General features: G+C 31.9%; 1 protein-coding gene across 1 annotated transcript in view; it reads right to left on the reverse strand.

Annotated features, from left to right (window-relative positions):
• LOC111421130 (orexin receptor type 2-like) overlaps positions 1–4,682 on the reverse strand; it is a 40,223-nt gene extending 35,541 nt beyond the window's left edge. Inside the window, exon 1 of the mRNA XM_023054268.2 lies at positions 4,514–4,682. The gene's annotated coding sequence lies outside the window, so the exon portion shown is untranslated. The remainder of the gene's footprint in view (positions 1–4,513) is intronic.
• Positions 4,683–21,496: the final 16,814 nt, after the last annotated feature.

A 21,496-nucleotide genomic window follows, 5' to 3' on the forward strand; every position in this document is an offset into this window, starting at 1 on the left:
ATAAATATTTAAATAAACTAATTATATGAGGTTTTCGTAGTTTTAGAGGCTAAGATGCTTGCACAATCAAGTGATCGATTAATATTACATACTACCGTATAGAGCAAAAAATTACCTATCGATTCTTTATGGTCTCGCAGTTTTGTTCGTATTGTATAAGAAAGTTATGACGCCGTAAATATTTAAATACAGCAATTATATGAGGTTTTCGTAGTTTTAGAGGCAAAGATGCTTGTGCAATGAGTGATTGATTAATGTTATACAGGGTGTCCCGCAACGATTGTACAAAACTGCATCAACGTATTCTATGATCAAAAATAAACAAAAAAAGCCTAATAAACATAGGTCCGAAAATGGACCATTTTCGAGATATTCAAAGATTTAGTTTCATAAGTTGATATTGTTAACATCATGAACACAGACTACTACTTGCTTACTTACTCTGTGATCATGAATTTAAATTTGTTTTTATAATTATTAAGTCGTTACTATGATTACGATAAGTTGTCTAATCAAGAAAAAGTAATAATACTTCACGAAATTATTATTTTACTATTTAATTTAATAAAACTATTAAGTATGGCTCCTATTAATTACTCCAAGGAAGAGATGGCGGATATGGTGTATTGTTACGGACTAGCTGATGGAAATGCGTCGTTAGCAGCTCTTCATTAGGCACAAAGGTTCCCGAACAGACAATCGCCTAATAGTCACACCTTTAGCAGACTATTTCTCAAATTAAAAGAAACGGGAAGCGTAACCCACAGCCATTCCACGGAGAGACATTACACAAGGCCGGTGGAATTAGAAGAAGCAGTTTTGAGAAGAGTCGATGAAAATGCCTCAACCAGCATTAGAAGAATTTCTGCACAAGAAAACATTAACAAAACAACCGTTCACCGCATTTTAAGGGAGCAGTTGCTTTATCCTTATCATTACAACACCGTTCAAGCTCTAAAGAAAATGATGGCGAAAAAAGAGAGATTTTTTGTAGGTGGGCCATACAGGAAGAGGTAGTAAACGTCGACTTTCCCATAAACATTGTATTTACGGATAAAGCAACATTTACTCAAAGCGGAATTTTTAATATTCATAATGCGCACGTTTGGAGCGATGAAAATCCCCATGCAATACTAGAAACTCATCATCAGCGGCGATTCAGTGTTAATTTATGGGCTGGAGTTATAGGTGATCAGTTATTAAGTCCATTTTTTCTTCCAAAGAGATTGACAGCCGATGCCTACATACATTTTTTACAAAATGAAATCACAGAGGCATTTGATGAATTACCTCAACAAATTCTAGAAGATTGCTACTTTATGCACGATGGAGCACCAGCACATTATGCACGCGCTACTCGAGCATACTTAAATAACAGATTTGGCAATAAGTGGATTGGCCGAGGAGGTCCTGTCCCGTGGCTACCTCGTTCACCAGATTTAAATCCGTTAGATTTTTGGTTTTGGGGACATTTAAAACAAATTGTTTATTCTGAAGACGTTCAAAATGTGCAGGATTTGAAGAATAAAATTAGTAACGCATTTGACACAGTAAAACAAATTCCTGGTATCCTTGAACGCATTAGAAGTTCATTTAGAAAACGTATCCGTTTGTGTTTAGAAGTAAATGGTGCGCATATTGAACATTTATTATGACATGAATCTTTTCCAATTTGTTAAATATTCGTTGTTTTTATGCTGGTTGAACGATTTTCTTCGACAATCTTTGTTACTTGTTTTGTTAAATTATTAATGAACTGTATTAATTAACTTAATATTATCTTATTATTTATTAAACTTTATCTTAACCATCGTAACTATGGTAATCATATAATTACTGCATCTAAATCGTTAGAATTAATGATGTTTACAACAGGTCAGCTTATGAAACTAAAACTTTGAATATCTCGAAATTGGTCCATTTTCGGACCTATGTTTATTGGACTTTTCTTGTCTGTTTTCGATCAGAGAATACGCTGATGCAGTATTGTACAATCGTTGCGGGACATCCTGTATACTGCCGTATAGAGCAGAAAATTTTCTATCGATCCCATATGGTTTCGAAGTTTTGTCTATGTCATATAAAAAAGTTATGCCGTAAAAATTTAAATATAGCAATTATATGAGCTGTTCATAGTTTTAGAGGCAAAGATGCTTGTGCAATCATGCAATTAATTAATATTATATACCACCACATAAAATAACAAATTCGTTGTCAATTTTATATGGTCTTGGAGTTTTGTCCGTATCATATAAGAAAGTTTTGACGTCGCAAGTATATTTAATACGGCAATTATGTGAGGTTTTCATAGTTTTAGAGGAAAAAAAGCTTGTGTAATCAAGTAATCGATTAAATTATATACCGCCGTATAGAGCAGAATATTTCCTGCTTTATATGATCTCGGAGTTTTATCCGCATCATATCAAAAAGTGGTTTAATACGCGTTAATAAGCTGTTTCTACAAAAAGAAATTGTTACAAAATCTCGTAATTCATTTTTGTTGCACACTGATAGAAAAGGTAGAAAATTTTCAGTTTGATCGATATTGCTTTCCTCTGTTTTCCCTACCAAATAAAAACGTTGTGTTTAAGAAGATCAACCTACCGATTCTGTAATGTATAGGTTTGTTAGGTTGGCGTGTTTTTTGGCTGCCGCCGAAGATGTTGACCGGATGAAACACGAATATAGATAGCCCAAAGTAAGCTTTTTCAAATTGACAAAGTTTTTTTTAATTTGTTTCCGTTACGGTTCAAAAAATTCTAAACCTTATTGCGCTTAATACGCATTATTCCTTGTTTATATCGTAGGCTAAGAATAGTTTACAATCGTAGAAAACAGTTCGTTGCAAGTTTGTGCTAATTTTATATGTATTTAAAACAAATTCTTGGTTAACATTTTACGTTAATAACTATTCCAAGTTCAAATAAACCCATAATTAACATTAAATGATCTCTAATTAACATCATGATGTTTTAGCATGTTGGGCGAATTAAATCCATAATGGTACTCAAATATATAATTGTGCAATGTAAAAGGTTTTCTATGATTAAATAGTTGAGTTTTATTTACAGTAAATATTTTAAAGCCTTTATTTACATAACGGTTTTAACTTAATACATTGCAATTATTAAATACCGCGAATTTGGGTTAGTGATTGGAGTGCAATTCGATATCGTGGAATCAAAATTGTAATATACAATTTACTTCATTGTGTAAATAATAGATATGGAGGTATTTATGTAAAAAAAAGTGACGCAGTAATGTGAGTTTTCAGTTATTCTAGGAAATAGAAAATAAAACGGATTCGTTCTTATCGAGAGAATTAATTAAAAAAAAATTTTGAATTTGTAATTAACTTCAATGAAATAAAGAATTTTTTTAAAACAACTCTTTCTAAAACTTAAAGTATAAATGAAGTTTAGAAGATAGGTTAAAAGAGGTTAGCGAATAATAATGGATGGTAAAAATAGCGTAAAGGTCGAAATATATACACATAGAATTTTCCCTCAACTAAATTTACTGGAATAAAAGATCAAAATTTAAACAGCGAACAAAGAAATATTAAAAGAAAGATTAATTACACGGAACGTTTTAATGAAGCTCCTTTTCCCTTATTATTTAGGTAATTTTAAAAAAATATTTTAATTTCTTTTATTAATATTAATTTAAGTAATTCATTTCAATTTTATTTCTTGTAAATATCTTTTTATTTTGAGGCAAAATGAATAAAAGCTCGTTTGAAATTGCTTTGAATCGTTTGGGTTGTGGTTGATGTAACTACTTGGGATATAAGAAGCTTACCAATCCATCGCAATCCCTCCAAACCTAACACCATAATAAACGACCCCTTTTCAATTTTATTAAAATACCTTTGATAATATATCCATACAAGATTCTTATCGACTGTCCAAACTAGGACATTTAATGATGAAATATTCTCTGTGCCATCGCGACCAGATGATAAGTCGATGGAAATACCTCGCTTATAAAATTGAATTCTCAAGTAGAAGACGTCGAAGAAAACGATTCTTGACTAGAACCGGAATTTGAAATTGTGTAACTTCAAAAATGGTAATTATAAACGATTACATCACAAGAATTTAGTTTTTTGTTAAAGGAAGGAAGATTTTTTAACAACCTAAACAACGATAAAATATGGATTTATAATATATCACCGGTTGTTTACTTTTTTTGCACTGAAATATAAACGGTTTTAGGCAAATATGAGATATTAATAGCTCAGTCAACTCATTGTGATGCGATTTTATGTTTTCGCTTTCGATCTCGATTAGATCATCACAAAGGTGTTTGATTATAACGGTTTTTCCATAAATCATTTCAGATTATAAAATATTCATAAAATCCATCAAAAAAATATTAAGAAATTATAGACTTCAAAGTGTTAAATTATTAAAGTGTTAAGTTATTTATCAAAGGGTTTTATCTTGTTATTTTAACGCTAAAAAAAAGTTCTCAACAATATTTATCTTAAAAAAATTAAATATAAACTCACCTTATTAAGTTAAGCTTTTCACTTTTCACTTAAAACATTTCCTAAATAAAAATTAAATTAATAAAAAGATAATTGGGGGTTTTGCCACTTTGCACGTTCGCGCTATTAACTTGAAAGCTTTTCAGGAAGCGTTCCAGGAACCGTTTCAGTAGTTAGTCGGCGTGCGACTGAATATCCACGAACGGTTCAAAGCGTAAGAACGCGCACAATCCTTGCTGATGACAGTTTTTTTTCAACAGATTTCAATCATTTTTCAAATTAAACCGCAAATCCCATCAACTCAAATAAATTTAAACTCAAAAACTAAAAAAAAAACTTAAAACATGAGTAAACAACTTTATAAAATTATTACACCTCTTATAAATTTACTCCACCTTCACAATTTACGAGATTATAAATTTCAAGAAAATAATGAACGATTAAACAAGTAAATTTAAGAAGTGTTAAAAATTTGGAGAGGATGTTTTATGAAATGAAGTAATTATAAAGTTTTGACGGGTTCGTTTACAAGTTTCCGTTACATTTTCTAGTTGGTATAACTTGAATTATTAAGACCCAGCCGAACTGAATTAAACGTTAAACGACCCACTGTTGGTGGAAATAGCTTTAATTCAGGTAACATAGGGGTTTTCGAAACCCCAACTATGTTAAAGCTTATAAATTACAGTGGTTTCGGTCAAACGTCATCAAGCAATAATCGTCAACACAACAATGCCCCCTGAGTATTAACGGGAAACCTGCACTCAATATTCGTGAATAATTGAAATTCAACAAATACGATTGTCATGGAAGTATTTTATTCGTGTTATTTTTTGGATTTTTTACCACAATTTTTTTTTAGTGGTAAATGTAGAAAATAGAAACGATATCAATCATCTAATACCAATATTTGTTGGTGGGGAAAAAAATTCTAATCGTAGACGGTAAACGTTTCGATATCCAATCGCAAGAAAAACGTTTTCTTGGAATTGAATGGTTATAAAAATGCACGGTACCATAATCAATGTAGAATATAGATTTAACACGATAAATAAAATAGAAAGAAATCAAAACGTCACTGCACTTTTATATCTACATAAACATTTCCTAAAGAATCTAATCGTATAAGTTCCAATTTATAGGAAATTTAAAACGTATTTTGAAGGAGCTAAAAGTTTGATTAGCGATTTGACCTTAATAATGGAAAAAATAAAAATCTAAACTCAAGGAGAGGAACATCTTGGCAATAAGAGCAAACATTTCCAGTTCATTCCGCTTAATGGGTCTGCCGGTTAATAGAAACATCCCCTTAATCGGGAGAAAATATATAAAATCGCAACTTTCTATAACTATTTATTTCCGCTTATTCGGTCCAATAATTCGATTAATTGGTCCAATTTGTCTCATCGTTCTGGCGAGCCGTTATGATTAGCGACTTTCTCCGAGTCGTATTATGATTGTAATTTCCTTTAATGTTCTTTTGTGTTTCCGCCTTAGTTAGAACATAACTTTCATATTACAAAGAACAATAATATCGAGGAAAATATGAAAATTAGATGAAATCATGGTATTACATTCTATTGATGGTAGCACATAAGATTCGAAACATATTAAAGAAAAGTTTTAGTAGAAAAGTTATAGCAAATTTTATTCTTAACAATATTGCTCTTGTTCACTTTTGCTCTCAGATGCATAAAAATTGAGAAAAATATGAAAATTAGATCAAATCGTGGTTTTACATATTATTGATGGTATAAATATTGTATCGCGGCATTCAAATGTTGAATTCGTGGGGATAATTTTTAAAAACATACCGATATTAACTATTTATCGTTCACCTTCCAGCAATTTTGACGCTTTTCTTAATAAATTCAATATTCTACTTTCTAGACTAATTTTGACCAAGAAATTAGGCGATTTTAACGTACATTTTCGTGCTGGGACGGGTTAGGCAAGGCAGTTGTGCCAGTTATGTGAATCTTATGGTCTGGGACTAATAAACCGTCAAGCTACCCGTGGTCGTGCTTACTTAGACACAGTTTTTACTAATTTTAATCATGATGCTTATAGGGTTGCTTTTATTGAAACTTGTATTTCTGATCATAAGGCAGTTTCTTTTGACTGTAAAATTATACACCTAGCATCTAAACAACAAGCTAGGCGTATTTATAGACCTGTTACTGAACATGAATTACTACATTTCTATAGGTGTGTGGAAAAAATCAATTTTTCCATTGTTGAAGATACAAACATAGACATAAACAGTAAGTTTTCTAACTTCACAAATCTTTTAACCGCTGCTCTTGATTCACTGGTTTGATAATGATGTAAAAAAACTTAGGGATAAATTGAAACAATTAACTGCCCTACACAAGTGTGAACCGCCGTTTATCAGTTTAGCAACTTTAAAAAAGTTTAGAAAGTTGTATCGGGAAACTATATTAGATAAGAAACAAACAGCTAACAGCAAATACATAAATAGTTCAAATAACACACAAAGAGCAACTTGGACAGTAATTAGAAACTGCAACCTAATTCAAAGACGAGAACAGACGACTAACATTATCGCTGACAACTTTAACCCCAGACTGGTGTAAGTGACGAATCCGGCGAGGGTATGCAATGTAATGATTTAGTTGAGATGTGTTTTTCCTTTCAGGAGGTTTCCTACGGTAAAGTGCGCGATGTAATCGCAGAACTAAAAAATACAAATAGTTTTGATGTATTTTCCTTAAATGCCAAGCTGATCAAAACAGTCAAAAATCTTATAGTTATTCCATTAGCTAAACTTATTAACGAATGTATTCGCACTTCCGTATTTCCAGACTGTCTGAAAATTGCAAAAGTTGTACCTATACGCAAGAACCGTTCCTTACACGACGTGTCTAATTATAGACCTATATCTATTATACGTGTAGTTGGGAAGATATTTGAAATTATTTTAAATTTCCAAATAACTTAGCTATTTAAAAAGTAATCAATTACTAACTAATGATCAGTTTGGATTTAGGAAGGGCCGGTTAACCACTGACCATTTGTGCTTTGGTTGAACAAACTTCATAGATTAAATTTTTGTACGAAAAGCGTTGAATCCTATTTATCTGACTGTCAACAGTGTGTATCATTTAATGATAAAAAGGTTCTGTATTGGGTCCCATATTATTCTTAATCTTTATCAATGATTTATCAAAAAGTATACTTTTTGCTGATGATACCACGACCTTAAATGTGTCAGCCTCCTCACAGGAATTGAGACAACAGATCGTGCTATCACATAAAAGCATTGAAAAGTGGTTCGCCATCAATCAACTTAAATTAAATCAGTCTAAAACACATGTTTTGCATTTCTCTCTTCGTCAACTTGATTCAAACTATCAATTTAAACCTATTAAATACCTCAGTATCTATTTATATTCGAAGCTAATATGGGATGAACAAATTTTTCAGATAACAAAAAAATTAAACTAGAGCATATTCGCTATAAGAAATTTAGTCAATTTGTTTTGTGTTGCAGTTTTGACATTGCCTTGCCTGGATATACTCACTTGTGTGATGCACGTTAGGAAAAATCTGCCTTCTTACTTAAAAAACAATGACTGTCACAACTACAATACCCGAAATAGGAATGACCTTATTATAAATTACAGCCGAACGACTAGGGCGCGAGATGGACTGAATTATTATGGTAATAAATTTTTTAATGCGTTACCTTCTAACATTCAAACAAGTCCAACTCTATCTTTTAGACGCACGGTTACAGCGTTCTTGACAGCCGGTGCCTTTTATAACTTTGACGAATTTTTTAGTGCTGATTTTAGTTCTATTGGCCAGACTGTTACGTAGACCATTATCGATCCTTCACCCACCAGCAAGTCTTCTTGAACAGTATTTTCTCGTTTTTGTATTTTTTTAGTACTTGCAGGTAATACTTAATGTATGAAAACCACGAATAAATTATTATTATCAAATTTTATTCTAAACAATTTTGCTTTGTTTACTTTTGCTCTCAGATGCATAAATATCGAGAACAAATCGAATACTACCGAATACATCTCTGCAAAGACGACCATTAGTCGATTAATTAAGCATCAAAACGAACTTAAAGGACTATGGACAAATAGCTGAAATCAATCTGGATCATCCCGTAAATAAAAACGGGACGGAACGCAACCTGAAATAGACGAAGCCATTCTATCGCTGGTTGTCGGAAATCTAAAAAGTTATTATTAATCGATAACTGTCAAGCTCATCCACTCAACTTCAATTTTATCATCCAATTCCACCTTTACAATGCAACCGATGAATATGGGTGAAACCAAAAATTTTAAACTGCGATACCGCAAAAGTTTAGTATAAAACAAGTAATGTAGAACCCGAAAAGTGCACAGCACATATAGGCATTAGATTAGGATTAATAAAACTGTAGCCAAAGATGGTCAATACTTTAAGTAGGTTTTAGAGAAGTTTCGTCTTCTGTCGGAAATGAAACTAAGAGAAAATGTGTTTGTTGGAGTTCATAAATGGTGTTCGATTCCAAACTTGACTTACAAATGAAAGCAAAAGACCGGATGACTTGAGTATCAATCAAATAAGTTCTATAAAGTATTATTCCTATTATTCATCGTCCTTCTCCATTGACTGTAAATTGCATTAAATCCTGATATTGTATGAAGGGTGTTGAATCAGTCCAAGAGTTTGTAACTTTGGTGTAATTTTGCGTATTTCCAAGAAAGTTTTTAACAAAGTTTTTGAATAGCATTATTTTAAGGTTAGCATAAATGATCAGTTTCTACATGTCTTATTTCAACAAATCAATAACCCTCCTTTTATCGTTATGTTTTTTGCACGGGCAAATCAAATGTTATCGGTTTCAACCCTCCATACTTAATGGTAACGAAATCACTTGGGAACTCTTGCAGTTTGTTGGAATCCGGGACTCAAGAGAGAGGATTCTTATCTTAGGCTCGTTAGTGGACAGGTTCATGGAGTCAAAGTTTAGTAATGTTCAAAGTTTTCTGATGTTAATTGCAGAAGTATTGGACCAAACCAGGCAAGCATAAGTCATCAGCGATCTGATTAGTACACTATAAAGTAGCAAGTCGTGATTGAAATAACCATTTCTGGGAGGAACTTATTGTTTATTTGAAGTTTGGTGCCGATTACTTTCAACCACATTGACGTTGGTAATATTATGATTTCGAGGTTTTAAATTTTTTGTTATAGTTCTGTATGGACTTGACAACCACTACAACTGGATCAATAATTCTTTGTATTGCTTGAAGCATTGAAGGATGTTAGAAAACTTCCTTCTTTGTTCAACGGTTATAATAGCCTTACAAATTTTCTGCATTGAATTGTTTATAAGATTAAACTTATTTATAAGATTTTTGGTAATTTCAAAAATTTGTTTTTCAGCATGAGAAACGGTTATAAATATTTATTGCTTAGTTCGACCCTGCTTGCGGGATTAAATACTTAAGAATCATTCAAGGAAAGCAAAACAAAAAACAAGTTAACGTAATTGTTTTCCTAAATGCTTAACCTCGTTATTTTCTATAAAACCGATATTTAACGATAACATTTCCTTCATTTAGGTTTTCGTCGAAATGTATCCGGAACAAGTGAAACAACCAGATTCGATACAAATGCTTATGATCTATAAAGCACGGTCTACATTAAATAAACTCACTCCATTTGATGTGTTTATTTTCTTTTATATTATTTATGCGACAATGATAAATTTCGTTTGGTTTACTCGATCTAGTTTTTAAAATAAATCCTTGGTCTTTGTAAGCTTTATCTTAAAAGCTTACCAATGACTGACAGCGACTTTGTAAAAGTACACAACGAGAGGCAGTAAATTTACGGGTGTGTTATAAATGTTTTCGGACGTCAGTCTGTGCGTATACCTGCAGTTTACACGCTATTAAACTGGGCGTTTATTTGAAAATAACTGGCAGAAGCTGGTCGGCGACGCCGCCGACGCCGGCACGGTTAAATTTAGCACTTTATCAATAGAAATTTATTGCTGAGGCGATTAAACAACGCGGCCTTCTGCGGTATTCGCTAATTTTCTGGTGGGAAGGGTACATAATGGCTGGACACTGCCGTAAATTTTTGCTGGCTGACATTTTAATAACTTCTAGCAGGAATTCGAACAATGAGGTTCAGAAAACTTCGAATCGAAGCTTAAATTATTATCATTTTAAAAATTCTTGTACAATTTAAAAACACTTTATTGAATTACAAAAAATTCTATAAAAAAAACTAAACTCGTCCGACACAGTCTAAAATTACCATAACAGAAGCCCACTAAATCAACTCGCAAATTTGATTCAAGCGGACACTTTGCCTTTTTTAAAGTGTCGAAGATGTCGAGATGAAGTCCTCTTCTTATAGAATTTTAAAACTTCCTCTTCCATCACAACCACAATTCCCCATCAACTTTCTCGTTTCCGGTTCTCCTCGTTCCCCAACATTTTAAATTAGAATGCGGTTTGCAAATGAACCTCCAGTTCAATTACTTCATCATTCGTCCTCCATGACAGTTTAATTTTCGTTCACCGACGTCGTTTGAACAACTTCAACAACGAATTTGAGTTATCTTGTAATTGATGTCCGGCATATGATCGATTGAATCACATTTTTAGCGGTCTATTAATCGGGAGAGAATGAAATATTTGGTAACCACGTCAGACGTATCCTGACCTAATTTCAACAGGTCGTTTTTCATACGGATAATTATAGTTCGAAAAAGCAAAATTCTTTAGGGAATAGTTTCCAAATATTTTCGTGTTTAGCTTAGTAACCCAAAATACGAGGGGGTGGAGGTGATGGAAAATAGAATTACGCCAATTCGTTTATTTCGTGGTCAATTGACGAGATAATAAACAGATGAGATGTAAAATGACCACAGATACACCGTGGATCAGGATTTTGGGTGTGTATTTGTGTATAAAATATCTAAACATAAACCATCTCAAAATACTTTCTGTATATGTAATATGTATATTTGAAATTAAGAAAGGGCAAGTATGTTTTGGCCACATCTATTAATGTTTCGACTACATCCTGGGAATCGTCACCTGGTAGCAGTAAAAAAATGTTTGCTTTTACTCCCGATCATTATAAATATTTATGTATATAAATCAATGTCGTAGGTGAGCTTGCTGCTGTTCATCATAACCGACCTAAATATACGACGTTTATATTGTTGTGATAAGCTGGAAAAAGAGTATTTATTGATAAAGTTTTGTCCCCAGCAGATAACATTGTTAACATTATTACTACATGAATGATTACGTGTCTCAAAAAAAAACTGTACATACAGGGTGATACAACTTTTAAATTTTAATCAAAATTAATGTAATTTTAACTCACCTAATATTATTTTTGATCTAATCTAGGGTTTGTAATCCAAAAACTGCTAACAGAATATAGTGTAAAAAGTTTATGAAGTTGTTCCACTGGCATGATAATAGGCACTAAATACGAAACGTTCAACTTTGTTATTGAAGCATCTCCACTCATCGTTCACAAGAATTGGACATCAAATACTAAAAGTTGAAGCTCCTTGTATATACTGTTCTAACCTGGGGAAGGTGTGTTTCTTTGGCTACGTTGCAAAAACGTCTCTGGAATTAATTAGATCCTGAAAAACATGTGGTAGTAAATTTTCTAACCTAACCGTACAGAAAGCTTACATCCATAAAGAGATATTTCTTAAGACAAATTTTAAAAGATTTCTCAGGAACTAATGGAGATATTGAAAAAAGGTTTGCACTATTAAATTTGTCATTCAATTCTATATAAATAGACCAGGTTTAATGCTTCCATCGTTACACATTACCTAGGAAAAATATTTTTAACCTAACAATGCTTAAAATTTACACCTAAAAAGAAATTTCTTAAGATGATATCTCACAAACTAATGGAGATATTGAAAAAACAATTGAAGCATTTAATTTGTTATTCAATTCTATATAAATAGACCAGGTTTAATGTTTCCATCATTACACATTACTTAGGAAAAAATTTTGAACCTAACCACGCATAAAATTTACATCTAAAGAGAAATTTCTTAAGGTGATATCTCACGAACTAATGGAGATATTGAAAAGAGGATTGCACTATTAAATTTGTTATTCAATTCTATATAAATAGACCAGGTTTAATGCTTCCATCGTTACACATTACCTAGGAAAAATATTTTTTACCTAACAATGCTTAAAATTTACACCTAAAAAGAAATTTCTTAAGATGATATCTCATAAACTAATGGAGATATTAAAAAAACAATTGAAGCATTTAATTTGTTATTCAATTCTATATAAATAGACCAGGTTTAATGTTTCCATCATTACACATTACCTAGGAAAACATTTTTTAACCTAACCATGTAAAAATTTACATCTAAAGTGAAATGTCTTAAGATGATATCTCACGAACTAATGGAGATATTGAAAAAAGGATTACAGCATTTAATTTGTTATTCAATTCTATACAAATAGACCAGGTTTAATGTTTCCATCATTACACATTGCTTAGGAAAAAATTTTGAACCTAACCACGCATAAAATTTACATCTAAAGAGAAATTTCTTAAGATGATATCTCACAAACTAATGGAGATATTGAAAAGAGGATTGCACTATTAAATTTGTTATTCAATTCTATATAAATAGACCAGGTTTAATGCTTCCATCGTTACACATTACCTAGGAAAAATATTTTTTACCTAACAATGCTTAAAATTTACACCTAAAAAGAAATTTCTTAAGATGATATCTCATAAACTAATGGAGATATTAAAAAAACAATTGAAGCATTTAATTTGTTATTCAATTCTATATAAATAGACCAGGTTTAATGTTTCCATCATTACACATTACCTAGGAAAACATTTTTTAACCTAACCATGTAAAAATTTACATCTAAAGTGAAATGTCTTAAGATGATATCTCACGAACTAATGGAGATATTGAAAAAAGGATTACAGCATTTAATTTGTTATTCAATTCTATACAAATAGACCAGGTTTAATGTTTCCATCATTACACATTGCTTAGGAAAAAATTTTGAACCTAACCACGCATAAAATTTACATCTAAAGAGAAATTTCTTAAGATGATATCTCACAAACTAATGGAGATATTGAAAAGAGGATTGCACTATTAAATTTGTTATTCAATTCTATATAAATAGACCAGGTTTAATGCTTCCATCGTTACACATTACCTAGGAAAAATATTTTTAACCTAACAATGCTTAAAATTTACATCTAAAAAGAAATTTCTTAAGATGATATCTCACAAACTAATGGAGATATTGAAAAAACAATTGAAGCATTTAATTTGTTATTCAATTCTATATAAATAGACCAGGTTTAATGCTTCCATCGTTACACATTACCTAGGAAAAATATTTTTAACCTAACAATGCTTAAAATTTACATCTAAAAAGAAATTTCTTAAGATGATATCTCACAAACTAATGGAGATATTGAAAAAACAATTGAAGCATTTAATTTGTTATTCAATTCTATATAAATAGACCAGGTTTAATGTTTCCATAATTACACATTACCTAGGAAAACATTTTTTAACCTAACCATGCAAAAATTTACATCTAAAGTGAAATGTTTTAAGATGATATCTCACGAACTAATGGAGATATTGAAAAAAGGATTACAGCATTTAATTTCTTATTCAATTCTATACAAATAGATCAGGTTTAATGTTTCCATCATTACACATTACCTAGGAAAAAAAATTTTAACTTAACCCCGCATAAACTTTACATCTAATGCGAAATTTCTTAAGATGATATCTCACGAACTAATGAAGATATTGAAAAAAGGATTACAGCATTTAATTTGTTATTGAATTCTATACAAATACACCAAGTTTAATGTTTCTTTCATTACACATTATCTAAGAAAAAATGTTTAACCTAACCACGTATAAAATTTACATCTAAAGAGAAATTTCTTAAGATGATATCTCACGAACTAATGGAGATATTGAAAAAAGGATTTCAGCATTGAATTTGTTATTCAATTCTATACAAATAGACCAGGTTTAATGTTGCCATCGTTACACATTAACAAGGAAAAAAATTTTTAACCTAACCACGCATAAAATTTACATCTAAAGAGAAATTTCTTAAGATTATTATCTCACGAACTAATGGAGATATTGAAAAAAGGATTGCAGCATTTAATTTGTTATTCAATTCTATACAAATAGATCAGGTTTAATGTTTCCATCATTACACATTACCTAGGAAAAAAAATTTTAACCTAACCCCGCATAAACTTTACATCTAATGAGAAATTTCTTAAGATGATATCTCACGAACTAATGAAGATATTGAAAAAAGGACTGAAGCATTTAATTGGTTATTCAATTCTATACAAATACACCAGCTTTAATGTTTCCATCATTACACATTACCTAGGAAAAAAATTTTTAACCTAACCACGCATAAAATTTACATCTCAAGGGAAATTTTTTAAGATGATATCTTACGAACTAATGGAGATATTGAAAAAAGGATTGCAGCATTTAATTTGTTATTCAATTCTATACAAATAGACGAGGTTTAATGTTTCCATCATTACACATTACCTAGGAAAAAAATTTTTAACCTAACCCCGCATAAACTTTACATCTAATGAGAAATTTCTTAAGATGATATCTCACGAACTAATGAAGATATTGAAAAAAGGATTACAGCATTTAATTTGTTATTCAATTCTATAAAAATAGACCAAGTTTAATGTTTCCATCATTACACATTACCTAGGAAAAAAATTTTTTACCTAACCACGTATAAAATTTACATCTCAAGAGAAATTTCTTAAGATGATATCTCACGAACTAATGGAGATATTGAAAAAACGATTGCAGCATTTGATTTGTTATGCAAGTCTATACAAATAGACCAGGTTTAATGTTTCCATCATTACACATTAACAAGGAAAAAAATTTTTAACCTAACCACGCATAAAATTTACATCTAAAGAGAAATTACCTAAAGTTCATCTCACGAACTAATGGAGATATTGAAAGGAGCATTGCAGCGACGTAAAACGAAACATGCGGAAGGAACCGCACGCTTCGTGTGGTGGAGCGAACGTTTCCTGAACACTCCGAGCTCTGCTAATAACAAAAAAATTAAGAAGAGTTATCAGGAGATATTTCAATCACCATAGATGTCCAAGAGCAATAAAATATTATATCATCCATTTTCAGTTTAGTAACTGAAAACGGTAACTACGTGTACATCTCTTATAATTTCAAAGATATGAATCAAACCTTATAGTTGACATGTATAGAAGAAAATTGGTGGAATGAAATTGCATAATAAGTAAATAATAAAATGTTTCGAATACTACGATAAAAATTTGAAAAAATAAAATCGCGATAAAAACAAGATATCAAATCATAATTGTAACGATGACACTTAAACAATTTATCAATAAAATAATGTGACTATTTGAGACTCCTCGGCATTTATTACATCGGTAGTTATTGATTTTTTTAGTAACAACTTACTTTCTTATTTTGTTAAATACTCCCAGAGCAGATTGAATTCTTCCCCGGGAGTATTATGTCACTCATTTCGACGCTTCCCTTACAAATTTTTCCTCGTCAAATTCCAACGAGACGTGAAATTGAAAAGTAATTACAAAAAAAAAATTGAATAATTAAAAAAACATCATAATAATAAGGTACTTCATGAAAATAAAGTGTTCGTTGCAAAAATGACGTATTTCATTCGTAATAAACCAACTCAACTTGGAAAGTGGGTAAATTAGGGGTGGCGAACGTTACAAAACTGACACAGTTAATTTAGAACGAATGTGGGGTAATACACAATTCTGTTTCGTTTTCGGTTGGATGCAAATTCCAGGCGAGGAAACAAGTGGTGAAGATAAGCTGTGTTCGCCCCTGGGATTTCGTGTATCGTTTCAATTATGTATAAGGACCGCTTTTCAGAAGAACAGAAGGACCGGGGTTCTATAATTATTCCAAGGGACTGAAATGGTTTCTTAGCCTTGAATGTTCTTTTACGAAGGGCGAGGATATAAAAGTCTTTGTTAATTAGAATGTATTGTAGAATTTTATTATCAAGATTTATCTTGATATTAAAATCTTGATACAACGAAATACTTAATTTTTCCTTTGTTTTTTTTTATAAAAAAAAAATAAATAAAGGAATACTTCAAAAGTAACAATTCTTATAAATTTCGGAATCTTCAAACGTTGAATGTTTGAACTCGAAGTAGATATACACATATTATTATGCTTCCTGCGAATAGATTCTTTTTTTCCCTGATAAATAAAAAAACGGTTTCCTCCTTCTAAAACGTAAATGTTTATTCAGAAGTATCTTGTAATATCGAGGCTAACGAGAGCTTTTCAAAACGGTCGCCGTAATTAAATTTCGGTGTAATACTGAAGATGATTTCACGTCTATCTCTAGAGGTATTCTGAACTGAACTACAAGTAAATATAGGTACTCGTAGTTGGATACATGGTACAGGTAAGTTTGCGTAGTAACCATTTCGCAAATTGCGTTATTTAATTGGTGGGTGAGCTTGCTACAATGCTTCTGACAAGCTAAAGCAACTCTAGTTTAAATTCTCTTGTTTAGTAAACGTTTTAATATAAATGTTATATAAACATAACATAAAACATTTAAGGAACATAAAATAAAAGCGTAATAAGTAAATAAAAAAGTTTTAATATGATTTTAATTTTAGTAAACCATGTTATGTTATAATACGGAATTTATAAAGTTTCATATTAATTAATATAATCAAACATCAAAGTACTCGATACATCATCTATATTCCATTAATATTCACCAAGTATTGATCATATTGAGTTATAACGGTCGTTTTACTTACACAAGCTGAACTATTACCGTATAACTCTATGTAAATAATATTAGTCGATCAATTTACACGTTATGGAAATCAAAATATTGTTCGAAAACACATTTTCTTTTATTAATGAAATTTGTATTTTTTTTATTTGCAATTTTGGGGGTAAATAGATTTCACATCCATTCGTATTCTCTTGTGTCAATAATTTCCGAATGAACGTTTTGAATCCACCACATGCAATAAAACACCGTTCTTTTTTTCTGTTTCGAATTACAAATAATGACCCGATAGTAAACCCACTGGTGCAGTTTGATTCTATTGCTCCATAGGGTTCGGGACAACCTTTTTTTTTCGAAACTTTCTGCACACGCTGCCGGTAATATATCAAGGCTTCGTATAGCATTAAATCGTCGTTCAGTATACAGCAAATTCTACGTATCGAATTGTAAACCGTTCCTTTAAGAAGGATTATACTTTGATTTATTGGTAAGATTAAATGAAATTGTATCTTTTGGGAATTCTTTCTTATATTTAAACAGTACATAAAAAAACGAGTTAAATCGATGGATATTTTTGGATTCCTTCTATTCAGTTCTCATTGGTATGTATTCGGTTTCTCACGGATTCACTGAAAATAGCTCGAACTCCTGTTTAAAATTCTAGACAATGTTAGAGCGATTATCGCTTATATTAAAACTAAGTTAAAAATTATTTAAATGTGGCAATTAAAATTTCATTGATGTCTTCTAGATTTGTTCTCACGCACTGTGCTTGGCTTTTATACACAACACACCACAAAACATGATTATTTTCTCTTCAGCCTTCAAACATGGTGTTGAAGTCTAATTTCATACTTTTCAGCAAACCTTCCAATTTCTTGATTGATCGGAATCCTAAGATCTCTATGTATATCGGAATATCACTTTGTTCTGAAATACTTGAATATACTTGATGTTCAAATCACCAGCATAACCCCAGAGCTGGATACCGTAGTACCATATTGCTCTCAGCATCTGATTGTAAATTAGTATTTGTTGGAGATTGAATATTTGGAGTTCTTACCAATTAGCCAACAAAACTGTCCGTACTTTAGGACTAATTCCACTCTTTGCAGAATTCAGATTCATGCCTTTTAGATACTTGGAGTTTTTCTCACATGGGACAATGGTGCCATTTATATCTAGAGGTGGTGGATCTATTTGCAGTGTATTTATAAAATTAATGTGGACGGATTTCAGCTCGCTCAACATTATCGTCCATTCACAGTAGTCCCCTTCAACTCTTATATGTCACTAGGTTATAGCAGATCCAGGATAGTACACTGTCGTGAGAATTCCGGCTTTTACCTTTTTGTTTAACTCTACAGAGTCTGCCCGAGATATACTACGTTAATATCTCTACGTATTGCTTTGGAAGCATTTTGTTCAATTTGTGAATCAAGCCATCGTTCGATACTTTGTCAAAGGCTTGTACCGCATCTAGGAAATCTGCCGAACAAGCTATCTTTTCTTCTAGGACCCGTTCAATGGTGTCAGTTATAATATGCACTTGGTCTACTGTTGAGTTCTTTTACCAGAATATAATTTGGCAAGTAATTTGGCAAGTCTTCTTGGCTTTGGAAATATGATAATATCCAAAACTTTCCAGCAAGCCGGTATATGTAATCTCTAATCTAAGGGTTGCGTTGAGAATCCTAGCTTTCTTATACATTTATCATTACTCTGGTGACATAACATAAGAGACTCTATAATTTTTTCACACTATTACAATAACTGAACATTCTATGGCATGATTCAAGCAAAATTTTAAACAGCATATAAAATCATCTTGCTTTGGAGAATTCTTACATGAACGAGAATTATGACCAGACTCTACGATTTCGAGAAATTACACCATCTTTGAAGATAGAAACTATCTCCAACTCTAAATATGCATAGACTAAATAAGGATTCAACGTCGCAGAAATGTTGGAAAGTGGCATAAAGCTTTCCACAGCCTTTTTGGCAAATTCCAACTTCCTACTCAGTCAAATCAATGAAGTGTTGAATTGAACCAACCTCGACAAAACCGAGACAGCGACAACCTCGCTATTTTTAGAAAAATTAGACAAATTTCTAAGCAATATCTAAGTTTTTCTACGCATTTGTCGAGTCATCTGCTCTTTGGATACGTTGGAGATTTTTTAGAACAAGTTTTCATCATTGTCAAAAATTAATACCAAGCATCAATAGCATTGTACAACGTCTGTAAAACATTTCCAAGCGAACCCGGCCATGTGTAAGCAAACTTATGTATAAAACTTCACGATAGTTTCAACCTCAGCCATCTCCAACGCAAATTGCCGTACTTATTACACCATCCGTACTCAATCAACTATCACGTCATGACGTCATTGTCCATGGTCTGATACAGGGCAACCCCTAGTGAGTTGTTTTCTGATGTTAATTTTAGATGATAATGCCATAAATGTTATGTGTAACTCCAGGGTTGGGTTGAAAAAAGTAAGAACCCAAACAATGCGTAAATTGTATTTACCGGGAGAACTAAGCTACGCTTCATGTGGAAAATGTATAATAAAGTTGTTCCCACTGATCTTACTGTAAAAGATAACTTATTACGTAATATCTTTGCAAAATCGTATTACTTTGGTTTCGCATGTCCTAATGTTGAGGTGTGTTTTAAATGTCTAAAACTGGCAGAATCAAAAGTTAGTTAAGAGCATTGGACTGCTCTTAACTAACCTTCCGGCATTTTTGATCCTGAGCCTGAACCAGAGAATTTTCGTTTTCTATCCAGGACCTGCCGCTCAGGCAGTACAATCTCGTATCGATCATTAATCACTGATAGTGACCTCACCAAATCTGACGGCAATGATAGCATAGTATCAGTGCTTATAATGCCTTCCGCAGCCCATTGGCAGGACATGTCGGAACAGTTTTGAGCATATTGCTTAAATCTGTAAATGGTTGTTCTGGCCACTTTCTCTATATGCAAATACAGAGAAGATAGGCCAAGCAGAACCTCCATTGCTAGAGTTGGCGTTATGCTTATCGTACCAGAGATTGCCAATCTAGCTACCCGTTGAATTCGTGAAAGTTTCTGATAACTAAAGTCTTCTGCTAACAAAGGTAGCAGTAAGCCCCTACCTTAATAGGTAGTCAAAAAGCACATTGTGTGGTGCGCATTGGCGTCACATCCAACAACCACTTGTAGGTTATTCCTCTGGCTGTAGGCAATTATGAATTAAGTAATCGTATTACTTAGGTTTCAAATGTCTAGAATAGGCAGAAGCAATAAAAGTTGTCAATAAAATGATTCATAAGCTAAAAGCAACAGCATTCTTCACATTACTTAAATATGAAAGAGGAATAAAATACAGAAAGAACACAGAAGGAACATAGAAGAACATAATAAGTCAATGGCATTTTACGTTTCGCCGTGATGACAAGGTGGTGATAAAAAAGCTCAGAACTTCTTCAAGTACATTATAGAGAGCAGTTCCATTTCTAGTTCGCATCTAAATTCATCTGGTTATCAGGTTTGGGAACAGCTCGATTAGCTCTATCTTATAAATGACCTAATTTCGAATTAACTTTGAAAATTTTGGGAATTTTGGGAGCAAAGAAGTCAGGCGGCAAATATTACGACATGACCAAAAAATTCTTAGTTTCAATTTAATACGATTCCATCTCACTACTTAGGTAATCCATTTTCTGTCATTTACTCAAACACTATACACATCAATAATAACTTCTTTGACGTATGCTTCGTACCACTTAAATAGTCGTTTCTCTGACATTTTTATCGTCAAACTCATGTATAAAACACCAAAGTCCTAGTGAATGCGATCCCCAAAGGGTGTATCAATATTTCAACATAGCCCCTCTAATAAAAAATGCAGCTTATAGGTGCCTTTTACCTGTAATTTTCAAATACTCCCAATAACAAATTCATAACATTCCTTTTTTTATGTATCTCTAACTTTATTTGTATTTTAAACCAATACATTTGAAATCTTAAATTTTCCCACGTGAATCGTAATAATCTAAAACAATTCGTCATGTTGTTTTTAATTTTTCTACTTGAAAACTCGAATTCTCATCGTAGGAT

Source organism: Onthophagus taurus, chromosome 1 (genome assembly GCF_036711975.1).
Source record: "Onthophagus taurus isolate NC chromosome 1, IU_Otau_3.0, whole genome shotgun sequence".
NCBI lineage: Eukaryota > Metazoa > Arthropoda > Insecta > Coleoptera > Scarabaeidae > Onthophagus > Onthophagus taurus.